A 15,713-nucleotide genomic window follows, 5' to 3' on the forward strand; every position below is an offset into this window, starting at 1 on the left:
GAGAAATTATGTATGTTTCACCATAGATAGAAACTTACATTTTGGGTACTTACATTTTGTCTATGATTCATTGTGCAACATKAATTTTAATATTTTTCCATGCCATTACTTTAACTGCAAATTCCACAATTTGTTTTAAATTGTCAKATACATTGTATTTCTTTCTCCTTTGCTTCGTATTTGCAGTTTCTTTTGCTCTGCCATTAAGAAGTCCTCTTTCCAGTGTTACTTGTCTACAGGACGTGTGGATTCCTTTCAGGATCTAGTCTCATGTAGCCTAAGGGTCATCTGATTTCAGATACAGGATTGTGCCTGTCCTGCTACCACTTATGCAAGGGTAGATTTTCCAACTGATGAAATATCCAAACTGTACATTCTCCTACTACCCTTTCAACAGTTTGGTTGTAGGTCAAATGATGGTTTAAATCAAAGTGTGAAATAGTAAGTGCAGATTATGCAGGCAAGTAAAACACTACTGACTTTGGTCTTGTATGTTGGAAGTGGCTTCTGTCATAGGCTATTTCTTTTGTATATAGAAATGAAAAATCGCCACAGGACCACTGTGGAAGAGCTTTTATTTTTAGCGGATGAAAACGCTAATCAGTTTTCTTCCATGTATGTAAATGGAACAAATGAAACTCTGACTTTCTGTTTCATTGTGTTTGTGGCAGCTTAGTATCATGAATTATTGAGGTCTATGCCTTGCAAGGAAGTAAATATCCTGTGCTCATGAGAACTGGGCTCAAGTCAGCAGTTCAGYTTTGAAAGGTTGGAGGGTCTGTTAAGTCAACCTTGAATAACATTTCACCCAAACATTTTAATCACTTTTCGTTCGATGGACAATTTTCAGATGCTTACATTAGTTTTCTCACAGTCATAGTTTTTCCATTTTAGAATGAGCATTAACTCAGAAATGCCAGTTTTTGACCACAAAGCAGCCTGTTCACAGGCTTAGGTAACACTTGTAATGAGGTGCTAAGAAACAGTTCTCATACATTTACATTACCACCAAAGTATTTTTGTTAAAACAGAAGTTAGTTTAATACTACAGAGAATGAAACTACTTTAAACTTTAAATAGCAGTTTCAGAGCTATATATTCAAAATGACAAAATCCAGGAGAAATACTTATGTTCTGTGTGCCAATATGCCTATTAGAATGACAGGCATTTTGATTGTCAATGGAGTAGTGGGATCTGCCAGGAAATCTGATTACCTCCGTGATCTCGGGTAATCATATTTTTGCAGACAGGTGTCATTCTTCAGTAGCTACACAGCTGGAAAAAAAGAGYACGGAGATAAATTTTATCTCTTCGAGAAAATTTAATAAAGGTATGGTCCTCTGAGTCCACCTTTAATTTTCAGTTTCATTCTTCACTTTGTTGATAGCAATATCAGAGAGAATTCAGTGATGCTCAACTTCATTTAAGCCTAGTGTCAGGATGACGAGATGTCATCTGTATCTCAAAGGAAAAACTTGGCATCATTTGCATTTGCTCTTAATATCCTCCTTTTGGAATAGTTCTTGCTGCTTTTTGTGTAGTTTTGATTTTCCTGAGRTTTATTCTGATAGACAATGTCATTGTAAGCCAGCATATGAATTATCTCACTTTCTCTCGAGTTCTCCACATCCCTCAAAATGGTTCCTCATTTCAAATTAAATGATAATACAAGATGAATTAAACCTCCTTTTTGATTATCCATTAGTTTTGAAAATTGACTCACTGAAATGCAGATGTACTTAAATTTGTTATCTGTTTATAGTTAACAAAACTGTTTTTTATGAAAACTAATTAGCTTGAGCCCTCCCTGTTTGAAGCAAATACAGATGTTGCATATAAATGATTTTTTTCACTATTTTCCTCTGTTGAACTAGCCACAAGCATAAAATAAACATGTGATGATCAGAAAGTGTGAAGCGAAAATGAGTTCAGATCAAACGAAATGGAACTAATCCAAATTTTCCAAGAATTTAAACTGATCTCATTCTCTTTTAGAGTTGAGGATGCTGTATATATTGCTGCATGTGTTTTTAAAAATTGAGTAGAATAGAATTGAATAGAGTTAAGTRGGAAAAGACAAAAATTGGTGAAGTAGATGGTACAGTGAGTTGGCCTTGGAATTGCTGATATTGACTGCATTATTAACATAGGTTTTACGTCAGTTCATATCCTTTTATTATACATAGTAATGATTCCATTATATTTTTAATTTTATTGTACTTCCATTTTTATATATTATTTGAGCTAAGGTTTTTCAGTCATTTCACATATCAGAAATATTTTACAAAATTATTCCTGACCCTTGCATTATTAGCTAATCAGCTGATATTTTATCTAAAAGATGAATTCTGTGCTGCCATAAAACTCTGCTTGCTTGTTCTAATACTCTTCAGAATTATAATCTTATTGCAGGTAATTTGTATTTTAAGGCTTTGATTAAATATTGGCAGATGTACAAATCACAACACATTGCATGTGTTCAAAAAAGACATAAAAGGATGTGCGTATCATGTGATGCAAACGTGAGAACAAGGTTTTAAAAGCTACATTCAGGATATGAGTAATACATGCTTATATTAAGAAATATTTTATGAGCGAAGGGAAATGAATTTTCCCAGTGCTCAGAAGAGCCTTTTGCATTCTCTAGAAATGTTTTGTCCAGCTCATATAAGAAGCTAAGCAGCAGAGATCTAAGTTCTGCACGTTATCTAAWGCATAACATCAGTGATTAAACTCTGGCTATTTAAGTGAATATATGTACCTTAAGCATATACTCACAAACCAGCATGTCCTGCTCTAGTTTAGGGATTCCTAATATTAGTCATATCCTGTATTAATTAGTAATATCAACTTCTGAAAAGCGAACCAAAATTTAAGTATTTACTGGCATTAAGATTGCAAACAGCCTCCCTGCATGGTACCCAGGGGAGCATGAAGCTGAGCGTGGCTTGCCAGCTTGCCTTGTGCAAATAAAATTAATCATACCTTACCAGATTACCCTTTTTAATGTGCTTTTGCCTCATCCCGCCTGGTGGTAAGGAGAAGTGTCAGGCAAAAGAAGGCCCTCCCCTGGAACAGCCCCCAGGGGAGTGATGTTCCCTTTCCAGGCATCGGCTAAAAGGTCAGCATCAACTAGTAAGTGGGATGCATTTTAATTTAGCAGGGCGATGCGGCATGGCAGGAATGAGCAGAAAGTGACTCTGAYTCTTTGTGTTTGCTGGGGTCATTCAGGAGGGGAGATGGAGGCAATTGCGTGTGCACGAGGCTGCTTTCCGAGTAAGTGGGGGTGCAATACATTTAATTGCTACCACATATATATATATATATATCTAAGTGATGAAATAATGAATGGTTTAAGGTCGAGGGTAATAGACACCTAATTAGTCATGTTGAAGGAAATTTAAGATGAAGCGAAGATGCCAAATAGCATGTTTGCTAAAGACGTGGAAGTAGCAAAGAGATAAGGCTGATTGCAATGCTAATGCAGATTTCTAGCTGATGGTTTTATACCCCATTGAAAGGAGAAAATAATCTATTTGGATTAATGTCATAGTTTAATGAAGGGGAAAATACTTGGGGCTCTGGGTAAACTGCTTCAATATTCCACAGATCTTAAGCAGTTTCTTCCTTGCCTGAATTGGGGCCTTGATGATTTAGTTTTCCTTTGATTTTATATTAAGTGGAATAATAGACAAATATCTCCCTGACAGCATTTATTAGATTTAGGAAAGAGAAGAAAAGGAAATGGATCCTGCTAGATGCGTTGTTTAGATTTTGTGTTGCTTTTGATGATATGTTAGCACAAAGCACTTTGTGTTGTACTCGCCTCAAAAATGCCAGGAAAATTGTCCTCGTAGATTAAAAAGTTTCAGAACAGATTTATGACAGTAGAATAAAACAAACACCCAGAGGAGTTGTGATAGTTCTTAAAGGTTTAAAGACTTGCATGTTTCCATGGTGAACGGTGTTATACAAGAGGAAGGATTTTTATGTCAGGATCTGGCTCTGGATCTGCTGTCGTATTGCTGTTCAGCACCAAGTTAAACCATCTAAAGCCACGTTTCCAGGATTTTGCCCTCCTGTATTTCAAATAAGTGAAATGAGAATACAGTTTATTATTTAGTTTCTCTTTGTGAAAAATAGATACCGTACATACCCCTCTTGATGTACAAACTCTAAATATATCTATATCTACCAATATGCAAACCTGATTTCTTATGGAAATACTGCTCTTATCATCTTTCCTTGTACTCCATCAAATTACCTCTCCTAATACCACTTTTATTCCTGTAAGCTGCAAAGGATCTTCAAGCAGACATTACTTACAAACTATGTTTAAAGGCTACTTTCATTATTCTATAAGCAACAAATTTCTTCCAAAATTATGATCATTCTACCTGTTTTGTTTCATGCTTTAAAGGACAAGGCATAATAAATACATTTAGGTAGAGACCTTCCTTTTGTTCTAATTGCTAGAGCTAGTGGGAAGTCTAGTATGTTAGTATGGTTCAAGGTTGAACAAAGGCAGTCATAAAYTAATAGCAATTTATTTAAAAAATATGTCCATCTAATGCAGCTGCATTTAGTAAAGCTAGGAAGCTTTCTTAAAGTGGAACTAGTAGCTGATCTTAAGGTAGATTTGGGTGGACTCTAGAAGGATTTACYGTCCAGTAATGTACAGGAGTATATACAGTTTTGCATAGATTTTCTTAAAATCTTGCAGAGAAAGAAGTAGCCCATTGTACTTGGAAGTGGTTGGTTTTTAGTCTTTATATATATTATGTCTAACACTTTAATGTTTACATATATATGTGTGTTTGTGTGTGTGCTACATCTAATGGAAGATGCAAAGTGGACTGTAAGGGCTTATTCCAGGGCTGTGGTGATCTATAAGCAAAACTTTTGGAACATAAAAAGCTGCTTCTGAGCGGCATTTCTGGCATCTATTAAAATTATTCTGCATATTTTTATTTATGTATCCTGAAGTGTAACCTGATTTCTGATTCCAAGTCACTTGTAATTTTTAAAGTCATTCCAAATTTAATGTAGAGATTTCAGTARTTACGCAACATAGCAATATAAACCSCAGCCCATTAAAATTACCCTGAGAGACAAGTGAATGATTGCTGATGTCACCRGAGTTCATTTTTCCTTTTTAGCATTTGCCTCTCTAAATTTATTGCCTGAAAAGATGCCAATCTATGAAAGAACCTTCCTGGATGCGGACTGATGCTATAGATAGATTCAGAACATTTCATCCTTCTTAAAAGTGCCACAGGACCGGGTTTTTCACCTGCTGGGGCATGATGTTACCATGACAACGGGCGATCTTCTCCTTTGCTATTCTCTCCTCTTCGTGCATGGCAAAAAAGAAAGCTTTTTGAGGCATATTTGTGAAAGCTGCTCCGCTAATTGCATTCTAATTATCAGTGAAATAGAACAAGAAATGGCTTGTTCTGTTTCTGTAAGAATAAGAAATTTCTGTTCTAAGAAATAGAGCAACGAAATTGTTTAATGAAAGTTGCCAAGACCTCTCTGCGAAGTAGATCTATATAACAGTGTCTGCAGATTATTGATGTACATGGTCTTTAGAAGTTCTAATACCTTATCTACTGCRAGATATTCACATTGCAGTTCACCAGTCTTCGCTATATCTCCTGTTGATCAGCAAATGGAAATCTTAATGCTGCAGTAGACGGACAGTAAATAGATGGAATAGCTGCTGTCACTTAGAGCCTTATCCTTAATGAGTTCCTGTGGTGATTAGAACTTTGTTCGTGTTTGTCTAATTGACGCATTTTGTTTCTTCTCCCGACTAGTGACATCGAAACAAGCAGAAAAGGTGGATAGCAAATTTTTGTGTAGAAGATGTATTTAAAGCAAATTCCATTCCCGTCAAAGCTCTTGCATAAGGAGATGGAGATGTGAACGGTCCTTTGACTCATAGTGTGTCATCACAGACACCTTGGAACAAAGTATAGCATCTTTCTCAGGGAGCTTTTTGCTGATCTGATTTCCAAGTTGCTTAGAAACGCTGAAATAGTTTGAAATAGGGTGACTGAGAGTGGGAAGAGATTCCCTTAATTTTTCAGAAAAGAAAGGTGTTAGAAAAGTGAAGACTCTCTTGGARAGTGACAATTTTGCATTGGATTAAGTATTATATTGCCTATTAATTTCTGATGTTAAAAGTTTTGCAAATTAGAAAGCACCTTTTAAAATTTCTCCAGGATGTTCTAAGTGGTAGAAGTGTTAGAGAGTGTTTTAACTTTCCAAAGTTGCGTTTTGAATGAAAAGCTTATGTTCAAGTAGTTGGCTCAGCAATGGAAAAATCACCAGATGAGAGCAAGGGGAAGATTTCCAGATAGTTCCAATGTTCCAGTTGCCGCGCCGCTACCTTGCTGTGCCAGACTGAAAGAATTCAGTCTGACATTGGTTCATGTAGTGTCAATCAAAGAGAGTATTTGATAAATAGTGATTTTTAATGCCTCGTTTTATCAGTGATCCATCTTAGAATTGTTGAACATCATTTTTAGAGAAACTTCTTATCCCCAGCTTGTGTTTAAGTGAAATGCACAACACGATTCCAGGGTTTACCCAGGAGGAGATGGCTCAATCCAGAACCTGAGTGGGCATCAGCTGCCAGCTCGTGTCCTCGGCAGGACTGGTCTCCCTCATGATGGAGAGTTCCTGGTATCTTCCCAAGCAGATGTCCCTGCAATGCTTATCCTGTTTAAATATTGTTTTAATGGAACAAAGACTTAGCACAGTTAGTATATATGAGGATCGAACACAATGTCCTGCTTTTCCCTTTCCAATCCGTTCCTTGCAGGAACACAGCAACAATTTATCTCTRACCATAGAAATGGAAATCATTTGAAACATTTTAATTGTCATGCTGTCTTATCTTGGACGAGCAACACGTGTTTTAGTTCTCCTGTATGCAGGATTCTTACCTCRCGTCGCTTCTGTGCTTGATGTCTAGAAAGGAAACTTATATAAAACACTTAGCATGCTCTCTTAAGTCTGGAACAAGAAAGGGAGGCACAGTCCATTCTACAGTTGGCTTTTTTCAGGCATTTTCAGGCCAAGAGAGAGATGTTTCCCAAATATTCTCCCAGGTGCTTATGTGACCATCACTATTACTTCTTCAGTGTCAAGATGGTGCAATGGATCCTTACATCTTTCCTGCTGTATCAAAACTCCTGATATTCTGCTGCAGTTCCTTTGTTCCTCCTTATTTAGTAGTGCTTTTCCAAAAGTGCTATTTTTATATGGTGTTTCTTATGCTAACTTGAGCCTACTGATGAGAGGGTAAAAACTGTATTTGTTTTCTCTTATTATGGCAGTGCATAATTTGCATGGAAATGTTCCTATTTTTAGAATGAAGAAAATCTGATTGTGAAGTGATCTTATTTAAAATGTGAGTATTTCTAAATAGAGCTCCCTTTGTCAGAAGCGTGGTAGAATAAACTTGTATCTACCTATTAATACTCTCTGTACAAGTTTAATTCCTTAGTCTTCAAGCACTAACATCATTAAATGTCAGGTTATACTTTCCCTTACTACTTACTAAAATCCACTTCGTCGTAACTATTCAGAACCCAAACTACAGTGAAATAATAAAACCTCTCAAACAAAAGGTTTAATTGCATTACTTTTATTGCATTTATAGATTTTTAAAATGGTGTAGAAATGGACTTTAACAAAATAGATCAAATTCTGCTCTTATTTAAGAAAATAGAAAAGTTGCTTTTGAGTTCATCAAGTTCTCGTCCAGTGTCTTCACAAACTGTCACATTCATTACTGTATATTCCTACATAGCAAGGCAGAATTGAAAATAGTTTGTGAACCCATATGGAATTAGGTTATATCTAACTCATAATATGATTTATTAAAGATATAACTTTATAATTATCAGGCTTGATAGCTCTGGAAGCCAGGACTTGGCAGTACTGTACCTTTCATGAGATATACGGGAGGGGAAATTAAGTATCTTTTGTGTTTTTTTCATCCCACTTTTATCTTACTGGTATCTCTACATAACTGTCAGATATAATGGATTGAGTGTCAGTACRTGAATGAACACTAACAGCAGAAATATCTCCCGTGAATGTGACTTTCTCTGCTTCCTCCCAATTCTACTTTGCTGGGTGCTGTATTATATAGTGGTCAGAATTAAGCAGCATAGCCTGCATTTTTCTTGCATCATCTCTGTGTTAATTACAAAGAGAAAATTAGAAGGGCGTTAATGGCAGCTTCTTGTACAGACCGTGCTCTCAGCCAGCTCTGCTAGCTTGTCCATATTGAAGTTCGTAAATAGCTCCACTGTGTGCGATTCAGGATGAGTCAGCTTTGCCTTTAAAACCAAGCTTTTAGAAGAAGAAAAAAGAGACTGGTGACCTGAGAAGTGAGGCACTTACAGGGCACGAATATGTGAAAAATGATCAGACGATTCTCCATGTTTTCCTTTTGCTTTAGGTACCTGTAGACCAGAGGTTTTCACTTTTCTGTTGGAGTAATGGGATTCTATTCATGTATCATCAAAATAGAGAACTATCACACAGGATTATGATCAGAGTGCTCTAATACAGTCAGCCCAGGTTACTGGCAAAAACAAATTGTCTCAAAGGAGAAAAAAAAAAGCTTCAAATAAATACTGTAGAACATTTTTTAAAAAACCAAAATAATTGATGGATGAGCAAACTAGCACACAGGGCAACAGATGCCTTACTCCAGGCAATATAGAACCTTGTTACCCAGACAGTAGTGTCAGATTGTATTAAATCTACAGAAGTCATCCTGCTACCGTGAATTTTTATTGTCAGTCCTCATCTCTGTAGGAGAATTTCTACTTTTTCCTGTATTATGAGCASTCACTTTTTGCTTTTGATTCTGCACTTAAAAAGATGAAACTCATTTATAAGGTAATATATTTTCTTTCTATTAGGTCTTTCATTTTTATTTTTGTAGGTATTTCTTGGTTAATGGTCCCTTGTTTTGTGATGGATGTGCTGGTTTATGTCTTTAAATGTATGTACTGCTTTGGATACCCCTTAAAAAATGGAGCACTACAGAAGTATCTGTGTACATTTGGGAGTACAGTCAGTTTTCTGAATATTTCACAGACTCTGCAAAGATCATTAGTGTTGTTTTCCTAAAATGAAATGCTTCTCTGAGCTGAGGATGCCTGAAGTATTCCTTACATCCAGCGGGAAATATCCTTTCAAATTTTATCTGACATGTTGTATTTTTAAAGACAAGATTTCAGATTCTTTTTGCAACTCACTCCCTGTACAGTCCTGGTGTGAGCACCTGATGGGCACATCCGCTTCTATGTGATTTATGTAACAGTGGCTTATTTTCCTGCAATTTAACTGAGTAAAAAAACTTAAATAGGAGATGTCTAAACTCTGCAACTTGTACCTACATGCATTAGAAAAAGGTTGTGTTTTTGTTCGTTCTGGGGTGTTGATGCTGAACTGTCCTAGAGAACAACAAACGCTTTCGTTTTCCCTTGGAGGGGAGGTGGAATAGYTCTAAATAAAGTTCCGTTGCTTCCATTCATTTCCCTTGATTTTTAAATGGGTTTTTGTGTAGCAACGTCATTAAAAAGAGGGTAAGAGGTTAATATTCAACTGTGTGTTCAACTAAAAATTGAAACCGGCTGTCAAGACTGGCAGCTGATGGGACTTTTTTTTTTGAAAACATGAGGTTTTCTTGCATTTTACTTGCACATTAGTCTGCTAATATTTAATCAGCATTTGCCTTGTCGCATGTTTTATACAGTGTTTTGTCGTAACTGGCTTGATGACTGCTTAATCTTCAGTCTACTTGCCTTTTTAACAGCTGCAGTGTAGTAATTTGAATAGGTTAAATGATATATCTCACTTGAATGTAGCAAAATGTTGCTTTTTAGGAGCAATTAAATTATCAGAATTGTTAYACAGGGTGAACGAATGAAGAACAGGGCAGAGAACATCAGGGGAAAAAATGGACAAAGCCCTCATTAAATTTATTAAAAAAAAAATCAAAAGCTATTTGCATAAAAAAAAATAGGAAGGATGATGGTGCATAGTAATGCTTTCCACAAGAAGTGTTGCCCTCTTGTCAATGCATTCAGTGCTAATACCAAGCAAAGAACAGACCAGAAAAGTAATTTTCATTTGAGTACCTCATCCTGAAGAAGCGTGGTCCTCTATTAAGAGGGAAAAAAACACAGCTAGGACTTTGAAAAATACCTGTCTCCCTTAATGTGTGTTTGARGCTTCAAAACTCTTTCAGGATCCACCCCTAACAATCCAACACAGCAGAGTAAAGTAATAATCAAGTTTGTTGGATTCCTCCCAAAATGAAAAGCACCCATTACTCTTTCTCTCTGGCCCCCCTCAAAGCACCATGTGCATGTGAATATTTCTGTAAATCAGACAGAATATTGCTGCTCCAAGAGGGCTCTGAAAAAAGCAGGGATTTTARTTGTTGCTTTCCTTTCTGAGCTCGCCAAAGCCCAGCGGAATTAGCAATACTGTTGTTTTTGTTATGCCCAGCTGTGTTGTGGTATATGACACAAAATGTTTGAGATCTGTACTGTTTAAATGGTTTTTTCATGCAGATAAATAATAAGGATGGAAAAATGAAAAAGGGGAAGTTAAAAATCATTTACTATATGCAGGCAGTTCATAACAGGGGAAAAGAGGGCTCTTGGAACACCAGCTTTCTCCATATTCAGCACACCAGGTTCTTATCAGGTATTTTTGTCTGCTGTGTATTTTTGTAGATCCAGCAAATATATTCACGAGATGTCAAAGTTTTATGTGATTGAGTTATGAAAGTATTCTAAGGAATTTTAGAGGTGAGATGATAACTTCATGAGTATGGGTTTTTTCCTGATCTTTACTTAGTATTTCTCCTGTGAGGTGATCAAGCAAAAGCTTCTAGCTTCTTTTCTCCAGCTTTGCCTACTGTACCAAAGAGTGTAGTTTTAGCTTTTCTTTCTGTTTCATTTTCAATATGGATGAAGGAGGAAATTCTGGGTACACAGCTTGTTTTAGATTGTTAGCAGRTAATATTTTCTACAATCCAAAGGCTTACATGTTGTTCCAAAATCCTAAGCACATCTCAGAAGTTGAAGAAACCTTTCAGAGGAATTGAAAGTTAATTGTTATTTCTATCTTGTGCTCCTCGCAGAGATAGCAAAGGAGCTTTCAAATAACCCAATCCCTTGATACTTGATAGGAAAAAATTACTATTATCTATGATTCCTGTGATGTGTTAGAAATTTCACACATGGGTCTTAGTTGGTTTYGATGCAGGGCTTTAAAGTGCTTTTGTTCCCAGCTGGAGACCTGTCCCTTTTCTGAAGTTTCTCATCCTTATCCCAGGCGAATGAAGAGGTCGGGGTCTGGACATACYACAGTGTTTTGCTGAAAGCTTTTCTTATGAGTAGAGTAAGAGGAGCTTGAGTAAAATGCTAGATTGCAAACTGAGGTGGGGAAATGAGGTAGGGAAAAGTGAGGAYGGGAAATGAGAGACCTGTGTCCATTCTGATAACCTTCTGTGGAAGACCCTGAGTGCTGTTAATAGACAGTAGCTGTTTAAACTACCGCAGCTTTGCCTTCTTTTATTTGTATTATATATACCCCTTATTTTTAATATGAGTTTATTTTTGTTGAGAGATGACTCAGATCAACAAACTATTAAGCTAATAAGGAAATGTATGAGTTGACAGTAATTATGACATGTATCGTCTTCAGAATAGAAGACTTGCTAAAGTAATTTACCTAAAACTTAGGAGACTTAGGTTCAATTCCTGATTTTACTTCACATTGCTAAGATCATTAATGGATCATATGTTCCTCTTCTAAGAGCAAACAATCTAAAGATTGTAGATGTACATGTATTTATGCCACTTTGAAACATATTGATAATACTTCTGAATATATTTTAATTGCAAAATATTGCAAATACTGCACAAATGACCCTTGCTTCTGACTTTCTTAGTTGTTGTGTGTCTACTTTTGTATTTCGAGACTGTAAAAGTAGCAGTAGTTCCTCTTACCATTTCAGATGATTCTTGATTCTAAAGGTTTTAGTGGGAAAGGGAACATAGGCATTACCACTAAAATTAATAGAAACATAACAGAAATAAACTAACAATTAAGGACCAGTGAAACTGAGATATTTACCRCCCTACATCCATTCAGACTTGCAAATAGCATTGTAAAAGGCATTTTCTTCAGGAAGGATGAAGAGCTAGCCCAGGTGTTCTGCCATCTCCCATAAACCAGTTTATCTTCTGGAGATTTTAAGCGGGATGTGCAGGATGTTGGCTTAGACTCCYGTCGCTTACTCTGCCTTTCCTTTCCCTTCCTCTCCCCAAGTCCCTTGTTGTCACTTGTTTCACATTGGAGTCAGCTGAGCAATATTGATTTGCAACAAATGCAAAYTGATTCATTAAAGTCAATAATAAATGTGGCCCGATTTAAATAATAAAGAGCAGTCTGTTACATACAAGGGTGTCAAAGTGGGTACARTAGCTTATTTTTCCCWTTTATTCAAAATAGATGTACATTTTTTTACAAGCCACTCTAATTAATAGCACACAGTGATTTATTTGCATATCCAAGAAATTTCATAGTGCAGTTTGCCCATATTGYAAAAATATTTACTGATTTAATTCACACCTGTTAAAATGAAACACGAGCTATGAAATTCTCCTTGGTTTGGCCCTCAGAACTGTCTAGCATCTCCCAGGGTGTGACTGCCACTTTTAATAGCATCCTAAACAGCAGATTTAACAGAACTGGAGAAATGGTAATTGCTGAGCTCTGTATGCACGAGAAAATAAGAATTGCTGAGCTTGGGTTACTGCAGCTTCATCCGTTTATTTGGCTTTGGTTCATGGCATCACCACCTAACATCTAGAAGTCAAAGGACAGCTTCCAATAAACACTGAGACATTCGGATTCTGAAAGATGACAGTTCTTTATAACATCATTACTTAGCTAAGTATTCTTGTTATCCTTTAGTTACATTCAAACTTGGCTGTCAGACTACCATTTTGGGTGTCAGAAATGGAATATTACCTGCAAAATGAATTGCTATGTTAAAATCATTGTCACTTAGAAAAACTCAGAATGTCTTTTTTTTTTTTTTTAATGTGAGACATTTAATATAACTGCTATTTTAATCTTTTTTTCTGTGATTCATATACTTATACTTTCTGTGTATGTGACCCCTTAAGTTTTGAAGCCAGTGGCTAAATTTTAATCAGGTTTGATCTTAAAAGTAATTCACTGCAGGAGAAGTTGCATGTACCATATAAGAAAAACCTCATTTGGAGGTCACACCTTCTTAGATATTGAAGTCAAGTAGCTATTGGGCAGAAACCCATAAACTTTTTTAGTTCTGACACTCAAAACTATTGATGCTTAGAAAACAATTTAGATAAATAGTTTAACAGTTTTGGATCACTGAAAAKGCTATGTATCTGTTCAAAATATGGGTCTTGTAAGCAGAAAATATTGAAAGTGACTTAGGAAATGGTGTGCTGATAGCAAGATTTTTGATTAAAGTAASAGGAAAATTATTTAAATACCACAATTGAAAAATTCCTCTTTTGGCAATCCTATGTTTGGTAAACCAAAAATGCCCCCCCCTTTTTTTTTTTTTTATGAGAATTATATAGAGAAATTAAATTGAACATCTCTTCTTTTAATTGAACAGAACTTTGCTGGTAGTGTGAATTTTTTTTCAAATCACCCAAAAGTGGCTCCAGTCTTGCTTGCAAGTTCTAAAAAACTTAATGTAGAATTTTTTTGGGGGGCAAATCTCRGCAAAATTTTCAAGTGATAGTGTGGAATCGAAATGCTGTAGAAGGAAGGTTTCCACATTGCTCACCATAGAGCTGGTTGTGCAASCAAGTCATTTCCCAGCCCTGAAAAAAGCAGCTAGGTTACAATCACAGGGAGATATTTTTTACATACACCAGACCTGTGATGTCAGGTCACCTCCGTTTGTCAGCACATCTTTAATCAGATCTTCTATTGAAAATAAATGTTATTTTCTGGTAGTGCTGACTAATGGCAGACTAACCTTCTGCAGCTTTAGTGCCTCTGGCTTGTGCCTGCTGTCACTTGTAATATTTGGCTAATACCAAATAATGCAAAATACTGTTTCTTTTAGTACTTAATAGGATGTAGCATAATGAAGATAAATGGTGCATAATGCTCTTTGCCTTTGTTCTAGGAAAATGAACTGAAGGATGCTGTKCAAGAAAAGAATCGCCTGAGCCTTCAGTATGCCAGCGTGTCCCACAGAGCCCTGCAATATGACCAGGTAACKTCCCATGTCGTCATGTGTTGTAGAAACCAGGCTGCAGAGTGATAAAGGTAGAATGTGTAGACATTTTTCTGGTTGTTTTTTGCTTGAATGCACAAAATATAGCAATTAAAATAGTTTACAAAAATAATTTCATGAACAAATATTAATTCAAAATTTTAAACCCACTGATAAGCTTGATAGGGAAATGTTTTTTATTTAACATTTTATCTTTGCCTTCCCCCCTGCATTTTTCCTATGCATTTTTCATTTCTCTGTAGAATGTCGAAATGCTGTTTTTCAGCTGTGTATGTCCAAAATTCTGCTGAGCAGTTGTCATTTCCTTTGTAGCATGGCAGGTGGCATAGCTCCTTGTCTCTGCTATTCCAGGTTCTGTTAGAAAATCTGCTTTAATAAGAAGATTTTTTTTCTTTTCTTTTTATTTTTTTGTGCCTGTTACAGGACCAAATMATTCTTTCTGACATTAGTGATTATATCTGTGGCAAATGCTGCGTGGCGTGAGCAGCGTGTCAGACGGCGCTGATGTCTCTTACCTTACCACGTATGCACACGGTGGAGAGAAGAAACGTCGCGAACTTGCCACTTTACAGGGCTAGCTAAAAATAAAGCTCCAATCTGGGGTTTCTGCACGGTTTTGAGTGAGTTGCTCAGCAACCTCACATCAGAACAGCCCGAGCTCACGTAGGCTCTACTGAAAACCCATCCCCAAAATGCACAAAACACAGTGATAATTGAGTGTTTCGGTATCTCTCTTGTTCAGGAGACATGGAGGAGCCTCGTGATGGAACTGCAGACCAAAGGAGGTCTTATTTAGTCCCTGAGATGTGAAGGTGGTTATGCAGCTCCTCTGCATTTCGTGCATAGCACCTGGTATCTAAGGAGACTTGACATTTTCTGTTTCAGGTTTATGGAAGAACATAAATTGTTTTTATATAAATAAGCAGCCAAACAACGTTTCATGATAGAAGGAAACCATGTGGATCATAGCATCACTTAGCTTAATTTATCCATCTGTTGAGAATTCCTCCCTCTCCTAATGCGTTTCTCATCTCTTTACTGTTGCATATACATTGTGCTTACTCTTTATTTCTCTAGGCACATGAGGGTAAGGAACCTTACRCAGGCAGTTTTGCATTCCAGCTGACACAGATATAACATATATATTATAATAATGCAGAGAAAGCTCTGTGTACTTGTGACACTAGAAATGTTAGCCCTCTTTTATTATTGAAAGGTGACGAACTATAAAATATCTACATTTTGTTATAGATAGAGGCTGTCTCCTACGCAGAGTAGAGAACTTGAGATATGTTGAACAATCCAGCTAAAACAAAATATAGAAGTAGAATTTCAACCTAAGTGAAATTAGTTGTA

The 15,713-nt window shown here is 36.4% G+C and overlaps 1 protein-coding gene across 9 annotated transcripts in view; it reads left to right on the forward strand.

Annotated features, from left to right (window-relative positions):
* RIMBP2 (RIMS binding protein 2) overlaps positions 1-15,713 on the forward strand; it is a 102,556-nt gene that overhangs the window by 38,999 nt on the left and 47,844 nt on the right. For 4 of the 9 annotated variants that reach the window (XM_026037515.1, XM_026037514.1, XM_026037516.1 and 1 more), the window contains exon 1: positions 14,251-14,336. The gene's annotated coding sequence lies outside the window, so the exon portion shown is untranslated. Of the gene's footprint in view, positions 1-14,246; positions 14,337-15,713 lie in introns of those variants that run through there. The other 5 variants (XM_026037519.1, XM_026037520.1, XM_026037521.1 and 2 more) reach the window with 2 other exon arrangements.

This window comes from Nothoprocta perdicaria, unplaced genomic scaffold, assembly GCF_003342845.1.
Source record: "Nothoprocta perdicaria isolate Ctin4 unplaced genomic scaffold, notPer1 scaffold_2, whole genome shotgun sequence".
In the NCBI taxonomy this organism is placed as follows: Eukaryota; Metazoa; Chordata; class Aves; order Tinamiformes; family Tinamidae; genus Nothoprocta; species Nothoprocta perdicaria.